General features: G+C 38.2%; 1 pseudogene; it reads right to left on the reverse strand.

The window, feature by feature from the left end:
- Positions 1-13,378: 13,378 nt before the first annotated feature.
- Positions 13,379-14,876, reverse strand: LOC102849113 (annotated as a pseudogene).
- Positions 14,877-15,429: the final 553 nt, after the last annotated feature.

Here is a 15,429-nt window from a genome sequence, read left to right on the forward strand (position 1 = left end):
TTCCATTGTGTGAATATACCACAGCTTCTCTATCCATTTGTTTGTTGATGGGCACTTAGGTTGTTTCCAACTCTTTGCTATTGTGAACAAAGCCACGATAAACATGAGTGTGCATAGAGTGTGCATATATCTGCTTGGATGGCGGTTATGGTTTCTTTGGGGTATATTCTCAGTAGTGAAATTGCTGGGTCAAATGATATTTCTATTTGCAACTTTTTGAGAAAGCGCCATACTGCCTTCCATAGTGGTTGCACCATGTTACACCCACCAACAGTGAAGAAAGCATTCTAGTTTCTCCACAACCTTGCCAGCATTTGTTCTTTATTGTTCTGTTAAATTTTGCTATACTGGGGTAGGTGATAATCTTACAGTTGTTTTGATTTGCATCTCTCTTAGAGAGCTTCAGCTTTTGAACATTTATTCATGTGTTTGTTGGCCATCTGAATGTCGTCTTTGGTGAAGTGTCTGTTCGTATCCCATTTTTCAGGTGGGTTGTTTATCTTGTAGTGGTGCCGAAGTGTTTTATAAATTCTGGATGTAAGTCCCTTATCTGACATGTCATTACCAAATACTTTTTTCCAGTCTGTGGCTTCCATTTTTACCCTTTTCGAGAAGTTTTTGGATGTGCATGTGATTTTTGATTATTATTAATTTTAATGAAAATATACAGAGACTCTGGATTTCCATTCATTCATTGTTGCACTTTTCTCCCTGCCTACCCTTCCCCCAGTACACTCTTCTCTTTGAAAAGTAAAGGAAAATTTCTTTCCTTGTTTTGCATGTGATTCTGATAATGATACAGGTACTCCTTAATTTCTGATGTATTAGAGTTATGTCCTGTGCTTACAGTGAACCACTCTTCTAAGTTTTCTCCCACATCTGTTGCACACTGCAGTTTTGCTGTATCTAGTTTGCCGATGCTATCATTATCAGATAAGACTGGATTTATAAAAATACTCATAGTAAGAGACAATAAGAAATTGTCAAAGTAACAGAAAAGAGGCATTCTGTATCAGAACTAGCTTATTTATAAGTGAGTTATCAGTATGGAACCCTGTCATGAATTAGAGATACCTGTATATTATGTATCATCCTTAATATCTTCAGTTGCTTTACTTTTATCAGTAAAATGTACTGGTGAAGAAAACATTTTCTGTTAAGAATCTGTAATCAGAAAGAAGAGAAAGATAAGTTAATGCAATATAGAAGATTACTGCAGATGCTGTAATAAAGGTGTAAGAATTGTGCTGGCTGTTGAATTTAGAAATACTGGCACTGCTTAATTTTGTGTTTGTGCAACCTGAGGATGCTAACTAAGCTTCTCCTATAAGTATAAAGAATAAAAGCTGCCTTCTCTGCTGAATTTTTATTCCAGAGGAAGTTATATAAAGCCATTGAAGCATTAGAACTGACAGACTAGAAAAACATTTAAGTGAAGGGTCATTAATCTTTAAGAAGTTGGAAAGCAGTTGAAAAGCAAACATGTGGCCAAGGAGCCAGTGTGAATTTGCAGTATTAAAGTACTGTTGTCTTCAATGTTACTGTGAAAAGGCAGTGGGAATTAAGAACTTGTATAGCAGGATTTAGAGCTGTTAAACATAGAGATGTGAGTCACAGGCGGCTTGATGGCAATTAACAACATACAACTTTTAATGCTGGACCAATTCCGTTTACCCATGCCTCATTTATCAGCCTGGTTGGATTCTAAAGACTGAGTCATTATGTGAAAATCTGTACTGTGCAAAAATGGATTATTTTTTTTCTTCTTTTTTTAGGCCATCCCGTGTTCATTTTTTTTTTTTTAAAGGTTCTTATTTAGGAACTAGCAAGGTTTAGGTTAAGGTTTACTGTTATATTCATAATTGTGATGAGTCCAGTGACGAATTCCATCTCTGCTGAGGAGAAAACTTGGAAGCCACAAATATAGATTAAACCAGACTGAATGACTGGAGGACCCATGTTTTAACCATTTCACTTTCCTCTTATGTTGACTCAGAGCTTCATAGAGTTGTCCTGCATTCACTAGACCTGGGGCTGCATTGCCTTCTTAGATTGTGAGTTCCTAACAGTGTGCTAGTACCTACTGAGGCATTGGCTTCAAGTTTATTTTGACTCACTTTGGGATGTCATTAAACCCATTCCCATTTCCCCCCAGACACTTTCTCTGCTTCTTTCTTTCCTCCTTTTTCACCCTGTACTAATTCCAAGCTGCAGGGTTTGAGGCTGCAGCAAGACTGAGAACACAAAGTAGGCACTTCTGGCTTGCTGCTTTCGGAGCCCACCATCCCCTGTGGTTGGTCACTGCACTGCCTTCGCCATGGGATATAGGCCATGCTTGTTGCCTCTTCGATGCGCAAAATAGAATTTTCACACTGTTGTCCTAAATTAGAAAGAAATGTCACATGAGAGTTAAGTGAGGAGTAGGTATATTATGTCTTTAGTGAAAATAACCTAAAACGTAGTTGTGTGAGATTTAATTTTCTCCTCATGACTCTTAAGAATCATGTAGATATGCATGGATTAGAATTATTTAACTAGAGAAATTATTTTCAGAGTACGTGATGTAAGTCTAGGGAACTAAGTAAGCATATTGTGATGTTTCTTATATTTCAGATCTAATACCTGATTCCTAATGATTCAAGACTTTTTGTATTAATTAAAAAAAGACTGTATTAATTGACAAAGTTTTAAAGAGCATTTTCTTTAAATACTGTTATAATTATTTCCTGGCTTTGAAAAAATTCTTTGTATTTCTTATAGATTACTAAGGAGAATGACTTTCCGTATTTGTCATTCTTAGAAGAAGAGATTATTATTCCTCACCCTTTTTTCATTGGTGTACTTTCCCAGTTTAACTACCTTGTTAATAGTAGGCATAGTATCATTTTACTGCACTATATTGAAGAACTTCGTTTGTTTTTTTTTTTTGTTTAAATTTTTTTTCTTTAAAAATTTATTTTATTTAATTATTTTTTGTGTGTACCATCAAATCAGATCTGACTGGTATAGGAGGAGATTGTCCCTCCTTCCCCGGCAGAGCATCTGGTGGATTCGAACCGTGCGCCTCTGAGACTGTAGTTGCAGCTTCTTGCCACTAGGCCACCAGAGCTCACCAGAACTTTGTTTTTAAAAAATCTAATTTCTAATGTTGAGTTTGGTCAAATGATAGTTTCATTTAGGGTTATATAACCTATTTAATCGATGCCTTTGAATTGTGGTACTGGAAAAGAGTATTGAACATAACCATGGATCACCAAGAGAACTAACAGGTCTGTCCTGGAAAGGGTGAAAGCTGGTTGCTCCTTGGAGGCAAGGATTTTGAAGCTCCATCTCACATACTTTGGGCACATGGCTGGGAAGGACAGGTCCTTAGTGAAGGATTCTGTGTTTGGAAGGATAGAGGGACAGCACAGGAGAGGAATACTCTGGATGAGATGGATTGACACAGTGGCAGTGAGATTGGCTTGTGATAAGATAGGGTTCAGAGCTATTTTGCATAGGGTGCTGTGCGTCACAGTCAACTCGACTGCATATAACAACCACCACTACTACTATTCAATATGCAAAGTAGAATCTTTAAGTGTCTTATATTTTTAATTGAATTTATTTTATGCCATAATCGTAGTAATAATAAATGGGAAGGTAGTTCTCCTAGTCATTGGTTTGCTATGAGTTGGAACCAATTTGACAGCACCTATTCACAACCACCAAAATCATCTTTTTTTTTTTTTTTTATTTTGTGTGCGTGTACCGTCAAATCAGATCTGACTGGTTCAGGAGGATATTGCGCCTCCTTCTCCGGCAGAGCGTCTGGTGGATTCGAACCATGTTCCTCTGGGATTGCAGTGCAGCTTCTTACCACTAGGCCACCAGAGCTCCCCGACCAAAATCATCTTATATTTTAGACTATTGAATGGTCATCTTTTCCTGCTATATAAGCTCTATTTTTAGTTCTAATTTGTAACAACTGTTTGAAGTAGAGGATATTTTATGAGGACAGTAACAACAAGAAACTTTTTCTTTTGATTTAAGGGAAAGTTGACAGGGCAAATTGAGTTTTCTTTCTACAGTTCATACACATTATGTTTTGTGATATTGATTACAGTATGACTGCCTATGTAAAAACATTCTTCCCATTTCTTATCTGTATTTCTCATTTCCATTTGTCCTTCTTTTTGTCCATCTCTACCTTTTGAGCCTTATCCCTGGGCAAGTGCTCCCCTTATGATCTAATTTAGTTGTTTATTCTAGACTCTTTACTAGTGTTATTGAGAACTTTGTAGCTCTGTTGTTTGGTTGGAAGTTGAGTTATAGGGTAATTTCATTTCCAGGCTAGAAGCAGTATCTCTGGGGTTTCACCAGGAATTGGCAAGTACTCACCTTAAAATGAAGATACATTAAATGATACTTATTTTATAAGGTAGATACAAATATTAAATCATATAAATTTTTTAAAAATGTCTTGTACACTGTAGCACCTAATGAATCAAACATGTAGACTTAACTGCCAGGTGATAATTTTTTTTCCACGGATGTATAAAGTTCTTACTTGTCTGAATAAGTAAGATGGTAAAGCTTTGTCTCACATACTTGGGGAATATTGCTGGGAGAGGCTATTCCTTGGAGAGAGACATCACACTTGGAAAGTTGGAATCTTCATGAAAGAGAGGAGGACCCTCAACCAGGTAGATTGATACAGTGACTGTTGCAGTGGACTCTAGTGTGAAGATGGCCTGGACTAGTACAGATATGTTCAGATAAGTTCAAATCTGTTGTTCTTAGGGTTGCTATGGTTTGTACTCAGATCTGTTGTTCAAAAGGTTGCTATGAACTTGACAGCACCTAAAAGCAACTGCAGCAACAGTGTTCTTCAGTGGATTATCTGGGAATAAAGTACCTTGAGAATGAATTGTGTATTGCATCTTAATTGAAACACACTCATAAGTGTTTGAATTTGCTTCTTAGTAACCAGAATGATAAACACAGCAACTTTGGTTAGCAAATCTGTTCTTGAGTTGGTGTTTAAATTGTGGTAGACTGAAGGTTGTATTTTAGTACTTGCAGTGGTATGCAGAGAGATCAAAATAAGGGAAGAAATGCTGAAGTAAAAGAGCTGAACAGAAAATTTAAAAGGATAATTTGAGAAGACAAAGCAGAGTATTCTAATGAAATGTGCAAAGAGTTTTAGTAGAAAATCAAAAGGGAAGAATGCAATCCACAATTCTTATGTTGAAAGAACTAAACAAATTGAAGCCTTGATTTGCAATACTGAAGGATTCTATGGGGAAAATTTTGAACAATACAGGAAGCTTCAGAGAAGATGGAAGAAATTTACAAGAGTCACTGTGTCAAGAAAACTTCCATTTACATTGAAGCATTTTAATTAGAGCTAATGGTAATAAAGAAGTTCAAGCTGCACTGAAGGCATTGGAATTGATGAAATACCAGTTGGCATGTTTCAACACACATACATATTTTCACTAGTCTAAGCCAGGATCCACATTCTTCCGAATCGTACAGCCCACCGTCCTGGATGATCTGTTCTGCATACAAATTGAAAAGGTATGAAGACAGAATACATCCCTGGCAGACCCCCTTCCCAGTTTTGAACCATGCAGTGTCTCCTTGCTCTGTTCTGATGACAGCCTCTTGGCCCAAGTATAGGTTTCACATAAGCACAATCAAATGTTCTGGGATTCTCATTCTTCTCAGAGTCAGCCATAGCGTGTTGTGATCCACACAGCCAAAAACCTTTCCATAGTCAATGAGGCACAGATAGACATTCCTCTGGTACTCTCTGCGTTTTGCCAAGATCCATCTAACATTAGCTATAATATCCCTAGTACCACGACCTTTTCTAAACTAAGCTTGCAGAGTTGGCATTCTCTGTTGACGTGTTGCTCCAGTAATTTTTGGATAACTTTTTTGTTCACAGCTTTAGTTTGCTTGGCTCCACAGTCAACACTGTTGGCGCCAGTAGCCAGGAAATTCAAACATGTATTGCCATGGGAAAGTCGGCTGTTAGAGGGACCTCTCCAAAGTACTGAAGAGCAGTGGTGTCTCTCTGGAGACTAAGGTGTTTCTAATACATGCCATGGTCTTTGCTATCACTTGTTATGCATCGGAGAGTTGGACGGTGATGAAGGAGGACAGAAGGAGAATTGATGCCTTTGAGCTGTGTTGCTGGAGAAGAGTATTGAGAGTACCATGGACTGCTAGGAGAACAGATTCATCCTGGAAAGGGTTAAACCGGGCAGCTCCTTGGAGGCAAGGATTCTGAAGCTCTGTCTAACATATTTTGGACCTGTTGTAAGGAGAGACTGGTCCTTGGAGAAGGACATCATGCTTGGGAGGGTGGAGGGACAGCGCAGGAGGGGAAGGCCCTCTATGAGGTGGATTGATTCAGTGACTGGGGTAATCAGGATGGGCGTGTTGGAGACAGTGCGATTGGCACAGGACAGAGTGGAGTTTAGGGCTGTGCACATAGGGTCACTATGAGTCGCAAGTGACTCGACGGCACATAACAGCAACAACAACACAGTGACTCTGTATACTCCTTCCATCTTCTTTTAATGCTTCTTGGATCATTTAACCTCTACCCAAAGCATCTCTAAGTATTGCCACTTGTGGCTTGAATTTGTTTTTCAACTCTTTGAGTTTAAGAAACTGAGCAAGTTCGGCCCTTTCGATTTTCTGACACTAGCTCTTTGCGCATTTCATTATAATATCTCGCTTTGTTGTCCCGAGCAGCCCTTTGAAATTTTCTGTTCAGCTCTTTAATTTCTTGATTTCTTCCATTAGCTTTGGCTTCTTGGTGCTCTAATGCAATAGTCAGTGTCTCATCTGACATCCATTTTAGTCTTTTCTTCCTCTTCAGCATTTGTAATGATCTTTTGCATTCTTCATGGATGATATCTTGATATCCTCTCACAGCTCATTTGTTCTATGCTCATTGGTGCTCAAGGCCTCAAACTGGTTTCTGTGATGGTTTTGAAATTCAAGTGGGATAGACTTAAGGTCAACTTTTGGTTCCCGTGGATTTGACTTAATTTTCTTCAAATTCAGCTTGAATTTGCATAAGAGTAGTTGGAAAGCCCACAATCAGCACCTGGCCTGGTTTTCACAGCTGATATTGAGCTTCTCCAGCGATTCTTTCCACAAATGTAATCTGTTTGATTCTTATGCATACCATCAGATGAAATCCATGTGTGTAGTCTGTATTTGTTTCTTATAAAAGGTATTTGCAATGAATAAATTCTTGAATGCGATGAATTCTATCATTCTTTCTCTAGCCTCATTTCTGTTACCAAGTCCATCTTTTCCAGCTACTACTAATCCTTCTTCCCTATTCCCAACCTTTGCCTTCTAGTTGCCCATTATTATCAATGCATTTGGATTGATTTCTGACTGCAAAAGTTGGTAGAAATCTTCCATTTACTCCTCTTTGGCTCAAGTTGTCGGTGCATATATTTGAATGATAGTGGTAGTCACTGGACTTCCTTGTCACTCATCACATTGTATTTCATGATGGATCTAGAAATGACTTTCTTTAGTTACGAAACCAACCCCATTTTTTTCTCACCTTTTCATCCCTGGCATAGTAGATCATATGATCATCTGATTCAAAATGTCCCATGCCAAGCCATCTCACTTTGCCAGTACCTGGTATGTCAATATTTATGCGTTCCATTTCTTTCTTAACAACATCCTATTTTTCTACATTCATGCTTCTCACATTCTGGGTTCTGATCACTAATGTCTGCTTACAGCTCTTCCTCCTTTGCATTTCCATATCTGAAATCTCAGTCTCAATTGCCATGTCTGCTAGTCTAAGTGTGTCTATTGTACATAGGGTTTTTGAAGGCCTGTTATTTCAGAAGTGGATGGCCAGTCCTTTTTCCTGGTCTGTCTTAATTTGTGTTTGTGTTGTTGTTGTTTTTTTTTTTTAATAATAATATCTGACAGACAAGCATTTTCTAGAAAAGAGCAGGTGAGGAGGAATGTGGTGTCAGGATTGGTGGAAGATTCTTCAACATCCTGCATTATGCAGATGATACAACTCTGCTGAAAATGAGGAGGACCTGAAGTGTTTGCTGTAGAAGGTCAAGGACTATAGCCTTCAATATGAATTGAAGCTCAACATCAAGAAAATAAAGATTCTCACCACTGGGCCAATTGGCAGCATCGTTAATGATGGAGAAGAGATTGAGATTGTTAACAGTTTTAGTTTGCTTGGCTCCACAGTCAACACTCTTGGTACCAGCAGCCAGAAAATTGAGACGAATTGCACTGGGAAAGTCAGCTGTCAGGACCTTTCCAGAGTACTGAAGAGCAATGATGTCAGGCTGAAGACTAAGGTATGCCTGATCTGGGCTGTAGTCTTAGGAATTGCATGCTATGCATTGGAGAGCTGGACAGTGACTAGGGATGGTAGAAAGAGAATTGATGCCTATGAGCTGTGGTGCTGCAGAAGAGTGTTGAATTATACTATGGACTGCTAGGAGAACAAACAGGTTTGTCCTGGAGAGGGTGAAGGCAGGCTACTCTTTGGAGTCAAGGATTCTGAAGCTTCTTCTGACACACTTTGGGCATTTTGCATGGAGGGACCAGACCATGTTTGGCAGAGTGGAGGGACAGCAGGGGAGAGGAAGACCTTCCATGAGATAGATTGATTGATCCAGTGATTGGGGTAGTGGGTGTAGGTGTATTAAAGACAGTGAGGTTGGTACAGGATAGAGCAGGGTTTAGGGCTCTAGTACATAGGGTCGCTATGAGTCACAAGTGACTCACTGGCACATAACAACAACAACAACAACAAGAAGCCATGAAGTTTGGAAGACAGCTTCCTGGACAGCTGACTGGAAGAGAACCATATTTGTTCCCATTCCAAAACAAGATGATCCAACAGAATGTGAAAATGATTTAATAATAGCATTAATATTACATGCAAGTAAAATCATGTTGAAGATTGCTTTGAAATGGCTGGAACAGTCTAGTGACAGGCAACTTGCACAAATTCAAGTTAGATTTAACAGAGGTCATGGAAGGAGGGATATCTTTGCTGATAATGACTGGATAGTGACTTGTGTTTCATTGACTTTGCAAAGGCATTTTACTGTCTGGTCCTAAAATATAATAGCTAGCATTGAGAAGAATGAGAATCTCAGAACATTTACTTGTCCTCATGTAAAACATGTATTAGATTAAAAAGCTGTTGTCTGAATGGAACAAGGGAACACTATGTAGTTTAAAATCAGGAAGGATGTGTGTTAGAGTTGAATTTTTTTTTCATACCCAGTCTGTTTATACCAAAAAATTATTTTCAGAGCTGAATTAGATGAAGAAGGTGGCTTAAAGATTGGAGGAAGACTCATCCACACCTTCTAAATACAGATGAGATACAACATTGTTTGCAGAAAGTGAAGAGTACTTAAAGTATTTACTGAAGAACAAAAATAAAATGACAGCTTTCAGTATGGATTATAAGTCAACATTAAGTGACCAAAAGCCTCATCACTGGACCAATAGACAACATTTTGATAGATGGAGAACAAATTGCCAATTTTGATGATTTCATTTACCATGGATCCACAATGAATACCCATGTTAGCAGCAGTCAGGATATTGCAAGACTGTTGCATTGGGAAAATCAACTGTCTGAGACCTTTCCAAAGTGATAAAGGGTAATGATGTCAGTTTAAAGACTAAGATATGCCTGTTCCAATTCATGGTATTTTCATTTACTTCCTATGCATCTCAAAGTTGGGCAGTCAATAAGGATGTCAGAAGAAGAATCAATGCCTTATTGTGTTTCTGGAATAGAGGACTAAATATTCCATGGACTGCCAAAAGAACAAACAAATATGTCTTGAAGGATGTGCAGAAAAGTGGAGAGAGAATGAATTTTATATTTGGAGTGGAATGAGGGAAGATTTCCTGGAGTGGTTACATTTGAGCTGTCTCTTGAAAAATAAGTGGGTTTAGTATATGTGTGTGTGAGTGTGAGTACTTTATTTCAGAGTGATTTATAAAGAGCTTCAACACTCAGAGTTCTAGAGCAACTGGTTCAAATAGTAGCTTTGCCATTGAGTGGCTGTTAAATCTCAGAGAAGTTACAAAAATTATATATAATGGTATCTTCTATAGAGGACTTTTGAGATTGAATTAATTAATGCATATAAATACTTCACTAAATGCCTGGCATACAGCAAACAGTTGCCATTTTGATTAAGCCATCATCGTCATTTTTAACAGATGAATTGGGGGAGGCTTGGAGAAAAAGAGTATGTATTCTGTTGTCTTGACCTTTTAACTTAACTGATTTGATAAATGAACCTCTCAAGTCTCTTTGCCCTGACCCCTCCAGAGAGGCATGCCCTTTGTGTTAGCTGTGCAACTCCCTACAGATTGGACCACCGAGCTTCTGTGACTGGATTTCCCCCCCCCTCTGTTTGAATCACACATTCTGAAAGATTTGCAGTATGGCCAGTATTATTCCTCAGTTGTAGAATTTGCATCAGTCTGAGAAAATACTAGTCATAAAACTATTTAAAAATGGTTTTGGTGCTCTGTTAACTGTCTCCTAAATTCAGGACTTAGTATCATTGATAGGATTAGAAGGATCATGTATGTTTAAGCATGACTGTATTTTTCAAAATACTTTCTTATCTGTTATTCAGTTGATGTTCACAAAAGCCCTGTGAATAAGAATCTAGAAGGTTGAGGAGAAAGCCTTGATGGTTGTGAGTGAGCATTTCAATGCTATGGTCCTGCATTATGTCTTAACATTCGTTTAAAAAATTTACTTGATTTCTGTGAATAGAAATACAGTCAGCATATCTGCATTTACATTTCATTTATGTCATTTACTAGTTAAGAGTTCTTGTAAGTTGTTTGATTTATGATCCTGTCTCTTCATCTGACATATGAGTCAAGCAGGGTTATCTGTGATTATTGTGAGTTTGCTTTGCTCAGTGTTTTTTATAAGGATTACTTTGTGTAAGGCCATTCAGAAATGTGTATTCAAACACAAGCCTATTTACTAATTGATGTTTTGCCTGCCTATTGATAATGCAATAGGAGATGTTACTATTTCTAGTTTATATTGAATCTTCTTAGTCTGCTTATTTGGGAAGACAATCTTTGATAGTTAGTGAATGATCTATTTTGAGAAAATGAGGGAGATCTAGGATGGTTTGACAGGTGAATAAGAACACTTAAATAACAGAATCTCTGTTCACTTTGGCAGCACATATACTAAAAATTGGAATGATACAGAGAAGATTAGCATGGCCCCATGCGCAAGAATAACACACAAATTCATGAAATGTTCCATATTTAGAAAAAAGAAATAACAGAATCCAGTTTTCCAGTCATTATGTTGCTTGTTCTTTGTTTCTCTTCTTGATTCACTGTTACCCAGATGGTTGGATGGCTTAAAGCCTTGCAACTAACAAATACATCACTTTATGTATTTGAAATTTATTTGCCACTAGAAATTTAGGCAAGAGAATTGTTTTTACATATGATTGTTTAATATTTACATACTATTTCCCTTATGAACCTCTATCTGAGATGTAAATATCAGTAGTTTTATAGATAGCATATTGATTGGAATATAGATAGCATATTGATTTGAAATTATAAATAAAAAAGTTAAAACTAGTTAGAATGAATCCTAAATGGTCCTATTTCTTCCCTAAATAATTACATAGAAAATCTGTCTAATATATATATTAATATATATTATGTAAGTATATAATATAATACACATGTACACTTATTTATTAAATGATTAAGTTAGGATTAGGGAGTTCTAGTGGTCCAGTAACAAGAAGCTGGGCTGTAATCCCGAAGACACGCAGTTAAAAGACACCAGCTGCTCCATGAGGGGAAGGATGGGCAATCTCCCAGCGGTCAGCTATGGGTCGGTTCCAGCTATATGGTACTACACAACAACAATAAGAAGTTAGTGTTTTGAAAGTCCACTTTTAACTATTTTGCAGGTTAGCACATTTCATTTAAAGAGTAATGTTTACATTTTACTGGTTCTTCTGAGCAAATAATTGGGAAAAATATTAAGAAATTGGGTTGAAGACATCCTTAAGTATTGGGATATACCCCAAAGGAATATGAGCTGAGACACAAACTGATATCTGCACACTTAGGTTCATTGCAACATTATTTACAGTAAAGATATGATAAATAAGTGCTGATTAACAGGTAAATGGCCAAACAAACTACGGTGTATATATCCAGTGGAATATTATGTAACCACTAAAGAAAAATGGAGAACTTTGAAATATTGTATGATGTGGATAAACCTGGAGGACATTTTGCTGAAAGCAAACAGAATAAAATATTCTTAGGTGGTTTTCCAAGGATGGAGGAGGAGGGGAAGAGGAAAGAAAATTTGTAGTTAGATTATGGGCACATAATAGTTTAGATGAAGTGCAGGACTTTAAAAAGCAATAAAAGCAAGCTCATTTTCTGCATTAAATATTGATGTACAGGTTCGTTCCCAGAGAGGGTGAAACCAGTCCGCTCCTTGAAGGCAAGGATTTTAAAGCTTCATCTGACATACTTGGGCATATTGCAAGGAGGGACCAGTCCTTGGAGAAGGGACATCGTGTTTGGGAGGGTGGAGGAACAGCTCAAGAGGGGAAGACCCTTGATGAGATGGATTGATTCAGTGCCTAGGGTAATGGAGGTAGGTGTGTCAGAGACTGGCAGAAATAGGACAGGCTGGCACAGGATAGAATAGGGTTCAGAACTGTTAGACATAGGGTCACTTTAATTGTAGGTGACTCAGTAGCACATAACAACAAGAGGTAAAGTTACTCTTTTTTTGTTGTGAATTTAAGTAGAAGTTTATAAAGCATTTTTTTCCTCATTCTGTCATTCATAAAGTTTTTGCTTTTGTTTTGTAACATTGATTACAATATCACCAATATAATTACACATTTTATACTTTCCCCCTCTAGTTCTAGTTTCTGTAATCTTTATTACTCCTTTCTGCCTTCAAGGCTTTATCATTGGACAAATACTGCTTTTTGATCCTAGATGGGTCATTATTGTAAGGATTGAGTGCTGCCCTCATGCTGCTCTTCACCCCATAGGCCTGTTTTTTTTTTTTGTTTTTTTTTTTTTTTTAAGAACTACAGGCAATTTATTAAAAATCCATTCACAAAACTGAATGAGCTGCATAGCAGCTGTCAACTGCATGGCAGTGATAATAATGGTCACAGTGGCTCAGAAAAAGGTTGTCCTCATGAAGATGTTCCTTTTAGCTACGTGAACTTGACAGACGATTTTTTAAAAATTTTAAGTTATAAGAGCGCAGAAAAGTCTGTAGTAGCATATTCTTCCCTGGCAGTTACTAAAACTGTCTGCCACTGCCATAGCTGCTGCTTCTACTTGAACCACCATAGCCACCTTGGTTTCGTGGTTTGGGAAAATAATGACCACCACCACCACCCTAAGGGCCAGAGCTTCTGCCTCCAAAATTTCCTCCCTTCATGGGTCCAAAATTTGAAGATTGATTATTGTAATTGCCAAAATCATTGTAGCTTCCACCACCTCCAAAGTTGCTTCCATCATTACCAAATCCATTATAACCATCTCCACTGCCTCCATATGCTCCACCGCCACGACTACCACCAAAGCCACCTCGTCCACTGAAGTTTCCTCCTCGACCAAAGTTGTCATTCCCACCAAAACCACCTCCACGGCCACCACCAAAGTTTCCAGAACCACTTTGACCTCTCTGGCTAGAAAAGAGGCACTGGCCATCTCTTGCTTTGACAGGGCTTTCCTCACTTCACAGTTGTGACCATTCACAGTATGATATTTCTGCATAACGATTTTATCTACAGAATCATGGTCATCAAAAGTTACAAAAGCAAAGCCCCTTTTGTTGCCACTGCCTCGGTCAGTCATGATTTCAGTTACTTCAATTTTCCCGTACTGCTCAAAATAATCTCTTAAGTGATGTTCTTCAGTGTCTTCTTTAATTCCACCAACAAAGATCTTTTTCACAGTTAAGTGGGCACCTGGTCTTTGAGAATCTTCTCTGGAGACAGCCCTCTTGGGTTCCACCACCCTTCCATTCACCTCGTGGGGCCTTGCATTCATGGCTGCATCCACCTCTTCCACAGTTGAGGATGTGACAAGGCCAAGCCTCTGGAGCGCTTGGTATTTGGATCTCTCATTATTACCACACAGTCCGTGAGCATCCCCCATTGCTCAAAATGGCTCTTCAGACTTTCATCCGTTGTCTCGAAGCTCAGCCCCCCGATGAAGAGCTTCCGCAGCTGTTCGGGCTCTTTAGGAGACTCTGACTTCGACACGGCGGCGGTGGGAATAAACACTTTTGCGATGCTTCCTCGGCAGCATTCTCTCCTATCTGTTGTTTAAAAGTAGAGCTATGGGTATGATGAATCTTGTTCCAGGTTCAAAGAATGACTAAGGTTTATAGTTTCCTGGAGGCCCTGCTCTGGCAGGCCATAAGACTCTGTGGCCCTGAAGGAAGTGCTTCATTTTCTTGCTTTTTCTTTGTTGGTGGTGAAATTCTCAAATTCTGGTGCTGAATCTGCTCAATTTAATGACAAGATTAGCTAATCCCCTGGTGAATTGGTGAAACTAGCCAGTCACTTGTGGATAGGCAAACATATCCTATTTGCATATGTCCATCGATCCATCCACATGACAGAATCAAAGTAAATGGTTAGGGAAACCATTTTGAACCATAAAGTCTTACCAATATGTGGGAGATAGATGCAAGCTAGTTCTTGCACCACCCCTGTATCCCTTGGCACTGGTACCTGGGTAGAGGAGGGAGTCTCCGAATGGGGGTTACAGCTTGCTAGGTCTACCATTTTACCAGAAATATAAAACATTTAAAAATACTTGTCGATACCTGATTTTGATTGAGAAAGCCTGGGAAGTTTCCTCTTGTTGAGATTTATATCTTCAGAAACCCAGTAGAGGATAGTTGCTGTGAGTTAGAACCAACTCAGCCAGAGTGAGTGGCCTTTTTTAAAAAAGTACTTTGTTTAGATGATATTCTTCCATTGATTCATCCTATCAGCAGCATCAGTATTATCATTTATTTATGGGTGTACTCTTCTCTAAACCAAATCCATGGCTGTGGAACTGATTCTGATTTGTAATGACCCTATAGGATTTCTTTCCAAAGCTATATATCTTTATGGAAGCAGACATCTTACTCCTGTGGAGCATTTAGTAGGAGTGAATTGCCAATATTTTAGTTAAGAGCGAAACACTAATTTGAGTATATATTTTTCAATATTAATAGAAATTGACACTATTACGTTTAAACAGTATTCTTTCCGATTTTGGATAATTTTTGTTCTAATGTCTACTTTTTTTCTCTGCTAATTTGCCTTTTTAAAAATTCATTTCAGTGAA

This window comes from Elephantulus edwardii, unplaced genomic scaffold, assembly GCF_000299155.1.
Source record: "Elephantulus edwardii isolate Elephantulus edwardi_28Jun2011 unplaced genomic scaffold, EleEdw1.0 scaffold00116, whole genome shotgun sequence".
NCBI lineage: Eukaryota > Metazoa > Chordata > Mammalia > Macroscelidea > Macroscelididae > Elephantulus > Elephantulus edwardii.